The sequence below is a fragment of the Ovis aries genome, chromosome X (genome assembly GCF_016772045.2).
Source record: "Ovis aries strain OAR_USU_Benz2616 breed Rambouillet chromosome X, ARS-UI_Ramb_v3.0, whole genome shotgun sequence".
Classification (NCBI taxonomy): domain Eukaryota; kingdom Metazoa; phylum Chordata; class Mammalia; order Artiodactyla; family Bovidae; genus Ovis; species Ovis aries.
Window position 1 is genome coordinate 69,451,958 of NC_056080.1, and position 18,631 is coordinate 69,470,588.

The 18,631-nt window shown below is 38.5% G+C and overlaps 1 protein-coding gene and 1 non-coding gene across 6 annotated transcripts in view; one reads left to right on the forward strand and one right to left on the reverse strand.

Moving 5' to 3' along the window:
* The window catches only part of CYSLTR1 (cysteinyl leukotriene receptor 1), an 80,525-nt gene that overhangs the window by 55,405 nt on the left and 6,489 nt on the right, over positions 1-18,631 (reverse strand). The window lies entirely within an intron of this gene.
* On the forward strand, positions 13,812-13,918 carry LOC114111853 (U6 spliceosomal RNA). The gene has a single exon (XR_003587587.1). It is a non-coding gene; the product is annotated as a U6 spliceosomal RNA (small nuclear RNA).

Below are 18,631 nucleotides of genomic sequence, written 5' to 3' on the forward strand. Positions count from 1 at the left end.
AGGCAATGGCAACCCACTCCAGTACTCTTGCCTGGAAAATCCCATGGATGGAGGAGCCTGGTAGGCTGCAGTCCATGGGGTCACTAAGAGTCAGACACGACTGAGCGACTTCACTTTCACTTTTCACTTTCACGCATTGGAGGAGGAAATGGCAAGCCGCTCGAGTGTTCTTGCCTGGAGAATCCCAGGGACGGTGGGGCCTGGTGGGCTACTGTCTATGGGGTCGCACAGAGTCGGACACGACTGAAGTGACTTAGCAGCAGCAGTAGCAGCAGCAGCAGCATAGGGCTTCCTTGGTGGCTCAGTGGTAAGGAATCCACCTGCTAATGCAGGAGACGTGGGTTCGAGATGCGGGTTTGACGCCTGGGTGGGGATGATCCCCTACAGTAGGAAATAGCAACCCACTCCAGTATTCTTGCCTGGAAAATTCTATGGACAGAGGAACCTGGTGGGCTACAGTCCACGAGGTCACAAAGAGTCAGACTTAGTGACTAAACAACAACAAGGAGAACTGGTATAGTAACAATGAGATATCCTGTTTCAGTGGACTGATGACTTGCTCAACAGCACATAGCTAGGGACAAGGCTGGGAGTAAAACCCAGGCATTGCAACCACCAGCCTAATTTTGCTATCACAGTGCTGCCCCAATAGCCACTCTTTCTTTTTGTCTCACTTCATCAATGACAGAGTTTTCAGACAGCCAATTGTGGCTATCGGTGTAGCCAAGATCTGTGAAACACAAATTTTGGTGCTTGTTCTGTGCTTCTCTCTTTCCCTTGGAGAATCTACCAATTTACATGGCTCTAAAAGATCACTTATATATTAATAGATGATTCAAATTTCTGTCTCAGCCACAAACCTGAACTTTAGTCTCTCATTTTAGTCTACCTATTATGTTATTCTTCTTGGGCTTCATACGTTTTCCTCAGTTTTGACATGTTTAAAGACAAATATCATCTTCCTTCCCAAGTCAAATTCTCCAACTAACTTTTCTGTTTTTGTCCCGTTGACCTAATAGTCTTTCAGTCACTCAAGCACAGAATCTGGTAGTCATATTTGACCCCAACCAACCCTCATATGTAAATTATGAGTTCTGTTAATTCTTACTCTGCAGTATCCTCTGACCCTCTTTCTTCCACCAATGTAGTTCAGAATCCTGATAGCATTATGTCTGGGCTACTTGAGGATACTTGAACTATGCGGCTTTTACCCTTTACATAGTCAAAGAGTTGAACTTGGCAAATTTCTACTTATAGTTAAGGAGTGAACTAAGTGGTCATTCTCTACAAATGCTCCTTTGCTCATGGCTTTATTATTTCATTTATTACAGTGATTTAATTACTCTTTTTGCTTACGTGTCTGTCATACCCACTTAGACAGTAAGCCGCTTAATGGCCATGAGTCTGTTTTATCCATTTTTTTCTTTCTTCCTCTCCTAGTTGAGCAACTTTTGAAGAGTAACTGCGTGGTTCAGGAGATTTTTAGTAATTTGACTCTCCAGGGTGAGTGTCCTGGGGGGACCATGTTTTTAGTGTGGTGCCATTGTGCAGGAATCTAGATAATGGTGTAAAGTGGAAGTAAAATGTGTACTCTTTTAGAATGATACAGTTTTTTAAAAAGAAACTTGGAAAATCAGAGTGTAGGGTATCACGACTCATCCACCCTCCCTCTCCCCATCCCACATCCATGCACACGTGTATGAATCAGTAGAGGAGAAAGGAAAAGTGGTAGCACAGTTGTATCCACACATTTGGGAAGAAATAGAAGGCAGAGTTAAAAAAAAAAAACACAGCTAAAGTGGTGTGATGGGGCTGTAGGAGAGTTCAAAGTGGCTGAGGACAGAGATTGTTGAGAATCCAAAGATCCAAAGCTGTGTCTGACCATAAGTTCTGGGTAACACATAATTCAGTCAACAAGAGAGACTGAAAGATTAAATCAGCATTTGGATGTAGTCTTTTGATTCTATTTAGTCAACTGCCTCCCCAAGACTTTCTTTACCTTTCTAGTAAAAGTTAGCATGCACCGGATTGTCTGCATATGTTGGAAGACTGCCAGCAGGGGTGGGTTGATGAGGCAAAAGCAGAAGGGGAAGTGGGGGGACTCAGGGCTCGGCTTCTAAGACAGATACTTCCTCGACTTCTGCTGAGTAGTGAAAAAATGCAGGAAACTTAGTTTGCATGAAGGTACAGCTCAATGGTCCATGCTTTTATTTGGCCAGCTACCCAATACTGTTTTCCCTATTCTCCATGTATCCTATTATTGACAAATGAAAAAATTTAGCTGTGCTATTCATCATTTTAAAGCTGAACTCAGGAAGGTGAAGGACAATGCTTCCCCTTCAACTTTATTGAGGTATATTTGACAAATAAAATTACATATTTAAAGTGTACAATGTGATGATCTGATATATGTTTACATTGTGAAGGGATTCCCTCCAACAAGTTAATTATCAGGACAATGTTTTATTCATCTTTTGATATAGAAGGTGTTTGTTGAAATAATACATGAATGAATAATAGGATCAACAAATTTGAGTGTTTTGTAAACTGTAAAACACTATAAGAATGTAAATTTTGATGATTTTCTTTCCTACTCACATGAGACTTAGTTCAGGTTTCACTTTCTGACACCTACTTTGACTGTTGTATCCCACACTCAAGTTTCTCCTTTTTGAATTTGTATTGTGTTTATTGTCTGTACCAATAGTATGACAACCAGTATTCTATTGCTTTGTATTGTATCTTTTAGTGTGTAGGAAACTTGTCTCCCTAGGTAGATTGTGAACTCCCCAAGAGTAGGAGAAAGTCCAGCCTTTTTTTCCCCTAAGCTCTGTGAACCCAAAGCCTAACCTACTATAACATTTTGCACATAGAAAAATGTTTATTAAATGACTGGTTATTGCTTAACTGGACCAAAGCTACACATCCCCCATGGAGTTTCAATCTATAATGACCAAGATTGTACTAATGGTCCCAGTGGCTTTCCTCCATGATAGTAAAAGATCTTGAGGAGGAAAGTAGAAAGACCTCTCCCCCATCATTACTGTCACCTTATTATTACAATAAGTAGTATTTTCCTTGACATTTCAGGAATATGCTTAGTAGCATTCTCACTAGTATTAAAAATTACAGGAGGAATTGATACTACATTGCTGACAGTTCTATGACCTCTCTTCTCCAGTAGTTAATTCATTCTTAAGAAGAGATCATCACACTTATCAAATCAGGTCACTCTATTGTCAAACAGTTGGGTTCCAAATACAGGACACTGTCAAGCCCGAATGGAAGTCACACTATGGCATTCAAAGTTAATGTCACTATGTGTCCTCTAACATAGTGAAGTCACTCAGTCGTGTCCAACTCTTTGCAACCCCATGGACTGTAGCCTACCAGGCCCCTCTGTCCGTGAAAATTTCCAGGCAAGAGTACTGGAGCGGGTTGCCATTTCTTTCTCCAGGGGATCTTCCCAACCCAGGGATCGAACCCAGGTCTCCTGCATTGCAGGCAGATGCTTTACCAACTGAGCCACCATGGAAGCATAGTACCATGATACAAATATTTTATCTTGTATAATCAGAATGAAGCAATGCTTAAGAGGAGACCTCAGGGGAAATATGAGTCACGAAGTGGCAATAGAAATCTTGAGGAGTGCACGAGTGTGTGTGAGAGAGGACAGTGGGAGGATAGTTCTACTCTTTGTCTAGATGGTCAAAATATGTTACAGACAGCTTACATACTTTTGAACTTTTTGTAAAGCACTAACTAGAGGGCTGACCTTTCAGGGATACCTTTATGAGTCCCTACTTAATTACTAGCAATATGAAATCCTCCTAAGTTCTGAGGTCATTCCTCAGACCTGGCTCCAAGGCCTGCCTTTAACTTCTTGGTATTTTAGATGTCTGTATTTTGGAAGCAAGATAATTGTTTTTTAAGAGATTTCTTTTTATGGAAGGACTTTGTCACAAACAAGAATTCAATATCATAAACCAAATGTTTACCTGAACTGGGTAAACCAATTCAGAATGAAAAGAAGCTTTTAATATCTTGTAAGGTCTGAACTTCTTAGAAACTTTGGAATAAGTAAACAAGATGTATCAGAGGTGTTTGAGTATTGTTACTGCTAACTTAATTCCACTTATCATGTAGAATCCATGACAACACAGACAGCCCTATATAAAAATAAAGGCTATTAATCTGAAATAGATGAGAAATCTTGACAACTTTTATATGTCAGTCATCGCAAAATGTGATTCCAAACTAGATTTTCCATTCCTTTTTGGAGGAAAGAGATTGATGAAAAGTAAGTGAAAGCCTGATGTGCCAGAGGACTCTAAGCCTAGATCTCAGTCCCCTTTCCTCTTTCATTAATGACACTTAAGTAGGAGCTCAGATGTCTGGGATATGATTCCACAAACACTCTAAATAAGATAATGGCATTTTATTCTTCAAAAGGAAAACCAACTCTGTATTTAAGTGCTAAAGGGTTTATGTTTACTCTTCTTTTTGCCTCATTTCCCCTATTTCTACCAGGGCCCCTCCTTAACCTATATTTTCCAAACATGTAAACATTTTTATTTCTCTTTTCTCTCAAATGTGTGCATGTGTGTGCTAAGTTGCTTCAGTCGTGTCTGACTCTGTGCGACCCCATGGACTGCAGCCTGCCAGACTCCTCTGTCTATGGTATACTCCAGGCAAGAATATTGGAATGGGTAGCCATTCCCCCCTCCAGGGGGTCTTCCCTATCCAGGGATCAAAGCTGCATCTGTTACATCTAACCTGCATTGACAGGTGGGTTCTTTACCACCTAGGAAGCTCCTGTCTCATATGTACTACCCCCTAAATAAAGAAGAAAAGCTTGCAGGGCACAAAGAAAAGATGGGCTGGAAAGAAGAAGTAGGATAGAAGAGTTTTGTGGTGCACAACTTATGTTTAAATGGTGGTCTTCCCTACCAACCCATGAAGAATTCTCAGTCAAAGGCAAAAGTAATTGTCAGTTGACCGTGTTTTAGCACCAGTATTGTAACATGAATTAATTGACCTAAGATGTCTGGATTTATCTAATCAGGTTAATTGGCTTCCTTTGTTGCTTTTTCTATAAGAATGAAGATGTGCCATTACCAGCTATGAGTATACCAGACTTATTGACAGTTGTATTTCTTAATACAAATAAACAAATTGACAATCTGATTCAAAAATCTCTTTTATAGGATTGATTAATAGGAATTTAACTTCCAGGAATTTTCTCACACCTGATTGAACAGGGGAAGCTGTTTCTCACTGGCTCTCAAATCATACCATGCTTGGTAACCATGTAGCCTGAAACATAAATATCATTGGTATGAGGAATAAAAATGACTTTAGGTCTTTGTATTTTAGGGAGAGATACATACACTATACCTACTTATATTTTCTGGAACATCATTTGTATTATAACTAAGTCTGTGTTTGGACAAATGGCTTGATAACAGAGTAGTAGAATATTTTGTTACATTCAGAAATCAGTGTAAAAAATTATTTTGATTCTCAGCATTTGATCCTAGGAATCAATGGGCTTAATGGAAGTAATATGTAGGGAAAAGGTAAATAGCATTTTCACAGAAATACTTCTTAAATACTACTCTTAAATATTTCAATCCTTTCAACAGAAAATTAATAAGGAAACATTGGCCTTAAATGACACTTCAGATGGCTTGGACTTAACTGATATTTATAGAGCATTCCATCCAAAAGCACCAGACTACACACTCCTTTCAAGTGCCCACAAAACATTATCTGGGATTGACCACATGCTGGGCCACAAAACTAGCCTTGATAAATTTAATAAAATTGAAATCATATCAAGCGTCTTCTCTGATCACAATGCTATGAGTTTAGAAATAAACTACAAGGAAAAAAAAACCCATAAAAACACAAACGTGGTGGCTAAACACTAAGCTACTAAACAACCAATGGATCACTGAAGAAATCAAAGAGGAAGTAAAAAAAAAAACAAACCTACTGACAAATGAAAATGAAAGCACAAATCCAAAACCTATGGGATGCAGCAAAAGCAGTTCTGAGAGGGAAGTTTATAGCACTACAATCTTTCCTCAAGTAACAAAAAAGAAAAACTCAAACAAACAACCTAACCTTATATCGAAAAGACTAGAGAAAAAAGAACAAAACCTAAAGTTATCAGGAGAGAAGTCATAAAGATCCAAGCAGAAACAAATGAAATAGAGGCAAAGAAAAAAACTGCAAAGATCAATGAAACTGAAAGCTGGTTCTTTGAAAAGATAAACAAAATACATAAACCTTTAGCTAGACTCATCAAGAGAAAAAGGGAGAGGACTCAAATCAATAAAATCAGAAATGAAAAAGAAGTTGCAACTGACACTACAGAAATACCAAGATCATATTACCAATACTGTGAGCAACTGTAGACCAAAAAAGGGACAATCTGGAAGAAGTGGACAAATTCTTAGAAAGGTACAAGACTGAACCAAGAAGAAATAGAAAATATTAACAGATAAACCGTAAGCACTGAAATTGAAAGTGTGATTGAAAACCTCCCAACAAATGAAAGTCTGGGACGTGACATTGTCATAGGCAAATTTTATGAAACATTTAGAGAAGAGTTAACATCTATCCTGTTGAATCTGTTTCAAAAATTGCAGAGGAAGAAAAACTTCCTAACTCATTTTATGAGGCTACCATCACCCTGATACCAAAACCAGACAAAGATATCACAAATGAAGAAAATTACAGTCCAATATCACTGATGAACATAGAGATACAAAAATCCTCAACAAAATACTTAGCAATCCATATCCAACAATACATTAAAAAGATCATACACAATGATCAAGTGGGATTCATCCTAGGGATGGAAGGATTTTTCAATATCCATACATCAATCAATGTGATACACCACATCAACAAACTGAAGAATAAAAATCATATGATGATTTTTATGCAGATGCACAAAAAGCTTTTGACAAAATCCAGCACCTGTTTATGATAAAACAAACAAACAAACAAAACAAAACTCTCCAGAAAGTGGGCATATAGGGAAAACACTTCAAAATAATAAAGGCCATATAAGATAAACTTGCAGCTAGCATCATACTCAATGATGAAAATCTGAAAACATTCCCTCTAAGATCAGGAACAAGACAAGGATGTCCACTCTTGCCACTTTTGTTTAACATAGTTTTGGAAGTCATAGGTTATAGCAATCAGAGAAGAAAAAAAGTAAAGGGAATCCATATTGGAAAAGAAGAAATAAAACTGTCACTGTTTGCAGATAACATGATACTTTAGATGAAAGATCCTAAAGATGCTACCAGAAAATTACTAGAACTCATCAATGAACTTGATTAAGCTGCAGGTTACAAAATTAATACACAGAAATCTATTGCATCTCTATGCACTAACAATGAAAGATCAGAAAAAGAAATTCAAGAAACAATTCCATTTACCATCACATTAAAAATAATAAGATATCTAGGAATAAACATAACTAAAGATACAAAAGACCTGTACTCTTGAAACTGTAAGATGCTAATGAAAGAAACTGAAGAAGGTATAAACCGATGGGAAGATATACGATGTTTGTGGATTGGAAGAATCAATACTGTCAAAATGACTACACTACCCAAGGCAATCTACAGATTCAATGCAATCCCTATCAAAATACCAATGGAATTTATCACAGAACTAGAACAAAAAATCTAAAATTGCATGGAGACACAAAAGATCATCAATAGCTGGAGCAATTTTGAGAAGGAAAAACAGAGCTGGAGAAATCAGGCTCCTTGACTTTAGACTACACTATATAGGTTGGTGAAAAAGTAGTTGCGGTTTTTGTATTGTTGAAGTTTGCTGTTTGATATTGGAATACATTCTTAAATAAATGTGGCTATGTTATACATCATTTTAATATGCACTTCTAAATTTACTTTTTTTTTTTTGCTAATGACATTACCTGTTGCTTATTTTATCTTTATTTTAGACTATGGAAATGAAGTTAGACAATAATCAAATTTGAGTGATTCTCTTATTCCAGTTCAAAATGGGTCGTAAGCAGTGGAAACAACTCGGAACATCAACAACGCATTTGGCCCAGAAACTGCTAATGAGCATATAGCGCAGTGGTTGTTAAAGAAGCTTTGCAAAGAAGATGAGATCCTTGAAGATGAGAAGCTTAGTGGACTGCTATTAGAAGTTGACAATGACCAACTGAAAGCAGTCACTGAAGCTGATCCTCTTACAACTATACACTATGTTGCTGAAGAACTCAACATTGACCATTCTATGGTTACTCAGTATTTGAAGCAAATTGGAAAGGTGAAAAAGCTCAATAAGTGGATGCCTCATGAACTGACTGAAAAAAAAAAATCTTCATTATTAAGTTTCGTCTTCTCTTATGCAACGAGGAGCCATTTCTTGATCAGATTGTGACATGTGATGAAAAGTGGATTTTATACAATTGGCGACAACCAGCTCAGTGGTTGGATCGAGAAGAAGCTCCAAAGCACTTCCCAAAGCTAAGCGAAAAGTAGTGAAAGTGTTAGTTGCTAGGCTCCTCTATCCATGGAATTCCCCAGGGAAGAATACTGGAGTAGGTAGCCATTTCCTTCTCCAGGGGATCTTCCCAACCCAGGGATAGAATCCAGGTATCCTGCATTGCAGGCATATTCTTTATCATCTGAGCCACCAGGGAAGCCCCTTCCAAAGTCAAACTTGCACCAAAAAAGGTCATGGTCACTGTTTGGTGGTATGCTGCCAGTCTGACCCACTACAGCTTTCTGAATCCCAGAAAAACCATTACACCTGAGAAGTATGCTCAGCAAATTGGTGAGATACAGCAAAAACTGCAGTGTCTTCAGTTGGCATTGGTTAACAGAAAGGGCCCGATTCTTCTCCATGACAATGCTCAACTACATGTTGCACAACCAACACTTCAAAAGTTGAATGAATTGGGCTACAAAGTTTTGCCTCATCCACCATATTCACCTGACCTCTTGCCAAACCACTACCACTTCTTCAACCATTTTGACAACTTTTTTCATGGAATACACCTTCAGAACTAGCAGGAGACAGAAAATGCTTTCCAAGAGTTTGTCAAATCCTGAAGCACAGATTTTTATACTACAGGGATAAACAAACATTTCTTGTTATCAAAAATGTGTTGATTGTAATTGATTACTAAAGATGTGTTTGAGCCTAGTTATAATGATTTAAAATTCACTATCCAAAATCACAATTACTTCTGCATCAGAACAGTATGGTACTGGTGCAAAAATAGAAATAAAGATCAATGAATCAGGACAGAAAACCCATAAATAAGCCCACACACTTATGGCCAATTAATCAATGACAGAGAAGGCAAGTCTCTTTAACAAATGGTGCTGGGAAAACTGGACAGCTATATATATATATATATATATATATATACACATATATATATATATATATAGTGAAGTTGGATAGTTCTTTGACTCAATACACAAAAATAAGCTCAAAATGGATTAAAGACCTAAATGTGAGATGTGAGACCAGGCACTAAAAAATTCTTAGAGGAAAACGTAGGCAGAACACTCTCTGACATAAATTGTAGTGGTATCTTTTTCAATCCACCTCCTAGAATAATGGATATAAAAACAGAAATAAACAGATGATATCTACTTAAATGTCAAAGCTTTAGCACAGTATGGAAACAACAAATAAATTGAAAAGACAGTCCATAGATGGGAGTAAATATTTGCAAATGATGTGGCTGATAAAGGATTAGGCTCCAAAATCTACAAATAGCTCATGATGCTTATAAGCATCAAAACAAACAATCCAATAAAAAATTGGGCTGCTGCTGCTGCTGCTGCTAAGTTGCTTCAGTCGTGTCCAACTCTGTGCGACCCCATAGATGGCAGTGCACCAGGCTCCCCTGTCCCTGGGATTCTCCAGGCAAGAACATTGGAATGGGTTGCCATTTCCTTCTCCAATGCATGAAAGTGAAAATGAAAGTGAAGTTGCTCAGTCATTTCCAACTCTTCGTGACCCCATGGACTGCAGGCTACCAGGCTCCTCCGTCTATGGGATTTCCCAGGCAAGAGTACTGGAGTGGGGCAGAAGACCTAAATAGACATTTCCCCAAAGAATACATACAGGTGATCAAAAAACACAAGAAAAGATGTTTGGCATTGCTAGTTTTTAGAGAAATGCAATTCAGAACTACAGTGAACGTTGGTTGACACCAACCAGAATGGCTATCATCAAAAAATCCACAAAAAATAAAAGCTGCAGAGGGTGTGGAGAGAAAGGAACCCTCCTGCACTGTTGGTGGGAATGTAAGTTGGTACAGCCACTATGGAAAACAGTATGGAAAATCCTTAAAAAGCTAAAAATAGATCTGCCATCAGTTCAGTTCAGTCGCTCAGTCCTGTCCGACTCTTTACGACCCCATAGATTGTAGCCCTGCCAGGCTTCCCTGGCCATGACTAACTCACAGAGCTTGCTCAAACTCATCTCCATCGAGTCGGTGATGCCATCCAACCATCTCATCCTTTGTCATCTCATCCCCCTGTCTTCAATCTTTCCCAGCCGCAGGGTCTTTTCCAAAGAGTCAGTTCTTCACATCAGGTGGCCAAAGTATTGGAGCTTCAGCTTCAACATCAGTCCTTTCATCAGGACTGATTTACTTCAGGATTGACTGGTTTGATCTTTCAGTCCAAGGGACTCTCAAAAGTCTTCCCCAACACCACAGTTCAAAAGCATCAATTATTTGGTGCTCAGCTTACTTTACGGTCAAACTCACATCCACACATGAGTAGTGGAAAAACCAATATTTTGACTAGATGGAACTTGTCAGCAAATTAATGTCTCTGCTTTTTAATATGCTGTCTAGGTTGGTCATAGCTTTTTTTCCAAGGAGCAAGTGTCTTTTAATTTCATGGCTGCAGTCACCATCTGCAGTGATTTTGGAGACCATGAAAATAAAGTCTGTCACTGTTTCATTGCTTCCCCATCTAGTTGCCATGAAGTGGTGGGACTGCTGCCATGATCTTAGTTTTTTGAATGTTGAATTTTAAGCCAGCTTCTTCACTCTTTTTTTTCATTTTCATCAAGAGACTCTTTAGTTCCTCTTTGCTTTCTGCCATAAGGGTGGTGTCATCTGCATATTGAAGGTTATTGATATTTCTCCTGGAAATCTTGATTCCAGCTTGTGCTTCTTCCAGCCCAGCGTTTCTCATGATGTACTCTGCATATAAGTTAAATAAGCAGGGTGACAATATACAGCCTTGATGTACTCCTTTCCCAATTTGGAACCAGTCTGTTGTTCCATGTCCAGTTCTAACTGTGGCTTCTTGACCTGCATACAGATTTCTCAAGAGGCAGGTAAGGTGGTCTGATATTCTCATCTCTTTAAGAATTTTCCACAGTTTGTTTTGATCCACACAGTCAAAGGGTTTGGCACAATCAATAAAATAGAATTAGATTTTTTTCTGAAGCTCTCTTGCTTTTTCGATGAACCAGTGTATGTTGGCAATTTGATCTCTGGTTCCTCTGGATTTTCTAAATCCAGCCTGAACATCTGGAAGTTCTTGGTTCATGTACTGTTGAAGCCTCACTTGGAGAATTTTGAGGATTACTTTACTAGAGTGTGAGATGAGTGCAATTGTGCAGTAGTTTGAACATTCTTTGGTATTGCCCTTCTTTGGGATTGGAATGAAAACTGACCTTTTCCAGTCCTGTGGCCACTGCTGAGTTTTCCAAACTTGCAGGCATATTGAGTGCAAGACTTTCACAGCATCATCTTTTAGGATTTGGAATAGCTCAACTGTAATTCCATTACCTCCACTAGATTTGTTTGTAGTGATGCTTCCTAAGGCTCACTTGACTTCGCATTCCAGGATTTCTGGCTCTAGTCTAACCACACCATCATGGTTATCTGGGTCATGATGATCTGTTATGAATAGTTCTTCTGTGTATTCTTGCCACCTCTTCTTAATATCTTCTTCTGTTAGGTTCATCCTGTTTCTGTCCTTTATTTTGCCCATCTTTGCATGAAATGTTCCCTTGGTATCTCTAGTTTTCTTGAAAAGATCTCTAGTCTTTCCCATTTTATTGTTTTCTCCTATATCTTTGCATTAATCACTTAGGAAAGCTATCTTGTCTCTCCTTGCTGTTATTTGGAACTCTGCATTCAGATGGGTGTATCTTTCCTTTTCTCCTTGCCTTTTGCTTCTCTTCTTTTCTCAGTTATTTGTAAGGACTCCTCAGACAACCATTTTGCCTGTTTGCATTTATTTTTCTTGGGTATGGTATTGGTCACCACTTCTTGTACAATGTCACAAACCTCCATCCATAGTTCTTCAAGCACTGTCTATCAGATCTCATCCTTTGAATCTATTTGTGTCTTCCACTGTATAATCGTGAGGGATTAGATTTAGGCCATACCTGAATGGTCCAGTGGTTTTCTCTACTTTCTTCAATTTAAGTCTGAATTTGGCAATAACGGTTCATGATCTGAACCATAGTCAGCTCCCAGTCTTGTTTTCTCTGACTGTTTATAGCTTCTCCATCTTTGACTACAAATAATATCAATCTGATTTTGGTATTGACTATCTGGTGATGTCCATGTGTAGAATTGTCTTGTGTTGTTGGAAGAGCGTGTTTGCTATGACCAGTGTGTTCTCTTGACAAAACTCTGTTCGCCTTTGCTCTGCTTCACTTTGTACTACAAAGTCAATCTTGCGTGTTACTCCAGGTATCTCTTGACTTCCTACTTTTGCATTCCAGTCCCCTATGATGAAAATGATATCTTTTTTTGGTGTTAGTTCTACAAGACCTTGTAGGTCATCACAGAACTGTTCAATTTCAACTTCTTTGGCATTAGTGGTGGGGGCATAGACTTGGATTACCGTGATATTGAGTGGTTTGCCTTGCAAATGAACAGGGATCATTCTGTCATTTTTGAGATTGCACCCAAGTACTGCATTTCAGACTCTCATGTTGACTGTGATGGCTACTTCATCTCTTCTAAGGGATTCTTGCCTACAGTAGTAGATATAATGGTCATCTGAATTAAATTAGCCCATTCTGGTCCATTTTAGTTCACTGGTTCCTAAAATGTTCACTCGATGTTCACTCTTGCTGTCTCCTGTTTGACCACTTCCAATTTACCTTGATTCATGGACCTAACATTCCAGGTTCCTATGCAGTATTGTTCTTTATAGCGTTGGACTTTACTTCTGTCACCAGTCATATCCACAACTGGGCATTGTCTTCACTTTGGCTCTGCCTTGTCATTCTTTCTGGAGTTATTTCTCCACTCTTCTCCTGTAGCATATTGAGCATCTACAGACCTGGGGAGCTCATCTTTCTGTGCCCTATCTTTTTGCAGTTTCATACTGTTTATGGGGTTGTCAAGGCAACAATACTGAAGTGGTTTGCCATTCCCTTCTCCAGTGGATCACATTTTGTCCAAATTTTCCAGCATGACCCACCCATCTTGGGTAGCCCTGGCATAGCTCATAGTTTTATTGAGATACAAGGCTGTGATCCATGTGGTCAGTTTGTTTAGTTTTCTGTTTTCATTCTGTCTGCCCTCTGATGGATAAGAATAAATGCTTATGGAAGTTTCCTGATGAGAGAGAATGGCTGTGGGGGAATCTGGGTCTTGTTCTGATGGGCAGGAGCATGCTCAGTAAATCTTTAATCCAACTTTCTGTTGATGGGCAGGGCTGTGTTCCCTCACTGTTGTTTGGCCTGAGGCCAAACTATGGTAGGGATAATGGCAGTAATGGAGACCTCCTTTAAAAGGACTTATGGTGCTCGCTTCGGCAGCACATATACTAAAATTGGAACGATACAGAGAAGATTAGCATGGCCCCTGCGCAAGGATGACACGCAAATTCGTGAAGCGTTCCATATTTTTAAGGATATCCTCTAGACAGGAAACACGAAAAGGGTGTATAAAACCGAACCCAAAACAATAAAGTAAATGGCAACGGGATCATACTTATCAATAATTACCATAAACGTAAATGGGTTGAACGCCCCAACCAAAAGACAAAGACTGGCCGAATGGATACAAAAACAAGACCCCTCTATATGCTGCTTACAAGAGACCCACCTCAAAACAGGGGACACATACAGACTGAAAGTGAAGGGCTGGAAAAAGATATACCATGCGAATAGAGACCAAAAGAAAGCAGGAGTGGCAATACTCATATCCGATAAAATAGACTTTAAAACAAAGGCTGTGAAAAGAGACAAAGAAGGCCACTACATAATGATCAAAGGAACAATCCAAGAAGAAGATATAACAATTATAAATATATATGCACCCAATATAGGAGCACCACAATATGTAAGACAAATGCTAACAAGTATGAAAGGGGAAATCAACAATAACACAATAATAGTGGGAGACTTTAATACCCCACTCACACCTATGGACAGATCAACTAAACAGAAAATTAACAAAGAAACGCAAACTTTAAATGATACATTAGATCAGTTAGACCTAATTGATATCTATAGGACATTTCACCCCAAAACAACGAATTTCACCTTTTTTCAAGTGCTCATGGAACCTTCTCCAGGATAGATCACATCCTGGGCCATAAATCTAAACTTGATAAATTCAAAAAATCGAAATCATTCCAAGCATCTTTTCTGACCATAATGCATTAAGATTAGATCTCAATTACAGGAGAAAAACTATTAAAAATTCCAACATATGGAGGTTGAACAACACACTTCTGAATAACCAACAAATCACAGAAGAAATCAAAAAGAAATCAAAATATGCATAGAAACTAATGAAAATGAAAACACAACAACCCAAAACCTGTGGGACACTATAAAAGCAGTGCTAAGAGGAAAGTTCATAGCAATACAGGCATACCTCAAGAAACAAGAAAAAGTCAAATAAATAACCTAACTCTACAACTAAAGCAACTAGAAAAGGAAGAGTTGGAGAACCCCAGAGTTAGTAGAAGGAAAGAAATCTTAAAAATTAGGGCAGAAATAAATGCAAAAGAAACAAAAGAGACCATAGCAAAAATCAACAAAGCCAAAAGCTGGTTCTTTGAAAGGATAAATAAAATTGACAAACCATTAGCCAGACTCATCAAGAAGCAAAGAGAGAAAAATCAAATCAATAAAATTAGAAATGAAAATGGAGAGATCACAACAGACAACACAGAAATACAAAGGATCATAAGAGACTACTATCAGCAGTTGTATGCCAATAAAATGGACAACGTGGAAGAAATGGACAAATTATTAGAAAAGTACAATTTTCCAAAACTGAACCAGGAAGAAATCGAAAATCTTAACAGACCCATCACAAGCACGGAAATTGATACTGTAATCAGAAATCTTCCAGCAAACAAAAGCCCAGGTCCAGATGGCTTCACAGCTGAATTCTACCAAAAATTTCGAGAAGAGCTAACACCTATCCTACTCAAACTCTTCCAGAAATTGCAGAGGAAGGTAAACTTCCAAACTCATTCTATGAGGCCACCATCACCCTAATACCAAAACCTGACAAAGATGTCACAAAAAAAGAAAACTACAGGCCAATATCTCTGATGAACATAGATGCAAAAATCCTCAACAAAATTCTAGCAATCAGAATCCAACAACACATTAAAAAGATCATACACCATGACCAAGTGGGCTTTATCCCAGGGATGCAAGGATTCTTCAATATCCGCAAATCAATCAATGTAATTCACCACATTAACAAATTGAAAAATAAAAACCATATGATTATCTCAATAGATGCAGAGAAGGCCTTTGACAAAATTCAACATCCATTTATGATAAAAACTCTCCAGAAAGCAGGAATAGAAGGAACATATCTCAACATAATAAAAGCTATCTATGACAAACCCATAGCAAACATTATCCTCAATGGTGAAAAATTGAAAGCATTTCCCTAAAGTCAGGAACAAGACAAGGGTGTCCACTTTCACCGCTACTATTCAACATAGTTCTGGAAGTTTTGGCCACAGCAATCAGAGCAGAAAAAGAAATAAAAGGAATCCAAATTGGAAAAGAAGAAGTAAAACTCTCACTGTTTGCAGATGACATGATCCTCTACATGGAAAACCCTAAAGACTCCACCAGAAAATTACTAGAACTAATCAATGAATACAGTAAAGTTGCAGGATATAAAATCAACACACAGAAATCCCTTGCATTCCTATACACGAATAATGAGAAAGTAGAAAAAGAAATTAAGGAAACAATTCCATTCACCATTGCAACGAAAAGAATAAAATACTTAGGAATATATCTACCTAAAGAAACTAAAGACCTATATATAGAAAACTATAAAACACTGATGAAAGAAATCAAAGAGGACACTAATAGATGGAGAAATATACCATGTTCATGGATTGGAAGAATCAATATAGTGAAAATGAGTATACTACCCAAAGCAATTTACAAATTCAATGCAATCCCTATCAAGCTACCAGCCACATTTTTCACAGAACTAGAACAAATAATTTCAAGATTTGTATGGAAATACAAAAACCTCGAATAGCCAAAGCAATCTTGAGAAAGAAGAATGGAACGGGAGGAATCAACTTGCCTGACTTCAGGCTCTACTACAAAGCCACAGTCATCAAGACAGTATGGTACTGGCACAAAGACAGACATATAGATCAATGGAACAAAATAGAAAGCCCAGAGATAAATCCACACACATATGGACACCTTATCTTTGACAAAGGAGGCAAGAATATACAATGGAGTAAAGACAATCTCTTTAACAAGTGGTGCTGGGAAAACTGGTCAACCACTTGTAAAAGAATGAAACTAGATCACTTTCTAACACCGCACACAAAAATAAACTCAAAATGGATTAAAGATCTAAATGTAAGATCAGAAACTATAAAACTCCTAGAGGAGAACATAGGCAAAACACTCTCAGACATAAATCACAGCAGGATCCTCTATGATCCACCTCCCAGAATGCTGGAAATAAAAGCAAAAATAAACAAGTGGGATCTAATTAAAATTAAAAGCTTCTGCACAACAAAGGAAAATATAAGCAAGGTGAAAAGACAGCCTTCTGAATGGGAGAAAATAATAGCAAATGAAGCAACTGACAAACAACTAATCTCAAAAATATACAAGCAACTAATGCAGCTCAACTCCAGAAAAATAAACGACCCAATCAAAAAATGGGCCAAAGAACTAAATCGACATTTCTCCAAAGAAGACATACGGATGGCTAACAAACACATGAAAAGATGCTCAACATCACTCATTATTAGAGAAATGCAAATCAAAACCACAATGAGGTACCACTTCACACCAGTCAGAATGGCTGCGATCCAAAAATCTGCAAGCAATAAATGCTGGAGAGGGTGTGGAGAAAAGGGAACCCTCCTACACTGTTGGTGGGAATGCAAACTAGTACAGCCACTATGGAGAACAGTGTGGAGATTCCTTAAAAAATTGCAAATAGAACTACCTTATGACCCAGCAATCCCACTTCTGGGCATACACACCGAGGAAACCAGAATTGAAAGAGACACATGTACCCCAATGTTCATCGCAGCACTGTTTATAATAGCTAGGACATGGAAACAACCTAGATGTCCATCAGCAGATGAATGGATAAGAAAGCTTTGGTACATATACACAATGGAGTATTACTCAGCAGTTAAAAAGAATTCATTTGAATCCGTTCTGATGAGATGGATGAAACTAGAGCCGATTATACAGAGTGAAGTAAGCCAGAAAGAAAAACACCAATACAGTATACTAACACATATATATGGAATTTAGGAAGATGGCAATGACGACCCTGTATGCAAGACAGGGAAAGAGACACAGATGTGTATAATGGACTTTTGGACTCAGAGGGAGAGGGAGAGGGTGGGATGATTTGGGAGAATGACATTCTAACATGTATACTATCATGTGAATTGAATCGCCAGTCTATGTCTGACGCAGGATGCAGCATGCTTGGGGCTGGTGCATGGGGATGACCCAGAAAGATGTTATGGGGAGGGAGGTGGGAGGGGGGTTCATGTTTGGGAATGCATGTAAGAATTAAAGATTTTAAAATTTAAAAAATTAAAAAAAATAAATTAAAAAAAAAAATAAAAGGACTTATGCCCACACTGTTGTATTCACTGCCCCTGACTCTACAGAAGGCCACTGTCAACCCATGCTTCCACTGGAGATTCCTGGACACTCACAGCAAGTCTGGTTCAGTTTCTTGTGGGGACATTGCTCCTTTTTCCTGGGTCCTGGTGCACACAAGGTTTTGTTTGTGCCTTCGAAGTGTCTGTTTCCCCATTTCTGTGGAAGTTCTCTAATCAAATCCCACTGGCCTGCAAAGTCAAATTCCCTGGGGGTTCTCAGTCCTTTTGCTGGATCCCTAGGTTGGGAAATCTGTTGTGGGTCCTAGAACTTTCTTAACAGTGTGGTGTGATAATTTCTCTGGTATAATTATTCTGCAGTTTGTGAATTGTCTGCTCGGTGGCTCTATGATGCGGCTAATCGTGACCTTCTCTAAGAGGGCTTATGCTACATGCAGCATGTTCTGGGTCTGCTGCAGCCAGAGCCTCTGTCTCCGTGGCAGGCCACTGTTGACCTATGCCCTGACAGGAGACAC